The sequence below is a fragment of the Myzus persicae genome, unplaced genomic scaffold, assembly GCF_001856785.1.
Source record: "Myzus persicae strain clone G006 unplaced genomic scaffold, MPER_G0061.0, whole genome shotgun sequence".
NCBI lineage: Eukaryota > Metazoa > Arthropoda > Insecta > Hemiptera > Aphididae > Myzus > Myzus persicae.
The window spans coordinates 33,079-34,229 of record NW_019102844.1 but is presented as its reverse complement, the minus strand read 5'-3'; the positions used below and the strand labels follow the sequence as shown (position 1 = coordinate 34,229).

Below are 1,151 nucleotides of genomic sequence, written 5' to 3'. Positions count from 1 at the left end.
ATAGTACGTCATATTATTATATAGTTATAGTCACTAATAGCTATAGTTATATATAGCAGGGGTGGCCAACCGGTCGACCGCGACACCCTTTCGCATTTTCTTAAATTTTTGAACGATTTGTGTATCTTTGTATATCCCACGAATATAAAAATTAGATTTAGAAAAAGACAATAAATAACTATGAAAAACAAGATTATACACTGATATATATTATAATAATTTGTAATCAAATATATTAAAATACGTGAAGTGCCATAGTGTTAAACTGTGAATTTATATTGTAAATAAAAAGTAATAAAATAAGTGTAACACGCCTGTACATATAATATATTTTTTGTTTATTGACAACCTTTTTTTTTTTTTTGGTCGATCGCAGGTCTATCAAAGTTGGCCACCCCTGATATATAGTATACAGGTTGATCCCGTGCACCTCGTTGCCCGTTGAAAATGCCAAATCTACACACGAGACACTCGCTTGTTATAATGCGAGCAATATAATATTATCAGGTAGGATATTATATTATATTATGACGTTATACTATTATTACATCTTGCCCCCACGCAAGGTAAATACTCTATATGAATAATATTTTTTATTTTTATTTTGACCGTGAATACGCCGATGAGCGGCTGTAAGTGCAATTCAACCATCTTAGCAATCATTTTTGTGAAAATTCGATCGGTAATTAGTTATTTTTTACCAATAACTAATGTAACACCATTGATTATAAACACTAATAATAGGTATCCAGATAGAATTAATTGTTTTTTTTGTTTGCTAAACTTAATAATTATAATAATTGTTTATTACTCCACATCGATACCGACCGGCCTAGAAGCATCTGTGGTTGTCGAGTTTGATTGTTATTTATTTTCAGCCGGCCACTATTTCTTACTAAAAATAAGGTATAGGTATACAATTTACACTTTTATTTCAATTCATAATAACTATGTAATTATTTATCGACTTTATCGGACTAAATGTAGATGTCTTCTTTAATTTTAAAAAAACTGCACGACGATTGAAAATAAGTAGTTTGGAAGTTTATCCCGAACAAAAGAAAGCGACTTCATTTTATATAGTAGTATATAGACATTGGCGCAAATAGGGAGGAAGGGTTACTTAGTCCCCCCAAATTTCTGTCAAGCCC

At 30.8% G+C, this 1,151-nt stretch overlaps 1 protein-coding gene across 2 annotated transcripts in view; it reads left to right on the top strand.

Moving 5' to 3' along the window:
- The first annotated feature begins 376 nt into the window (after positions 1 to 376).
- LOC111033225 overlaps positions 377 to 1,151 on the top strand; it is a 10,803-nt gene continuing 10,028 nt past the window's right edge. For both annotated transcript variants that reach the window (XR_002604385.1, XM_022313869.1), the window contains exon 1: positions 377 to 507. The gene's annotated coding sequence lies outside the window, so the exon portion shown is untranslated. The remainder of the gene's footprint in view (positions 508 to 1,151) is intronic.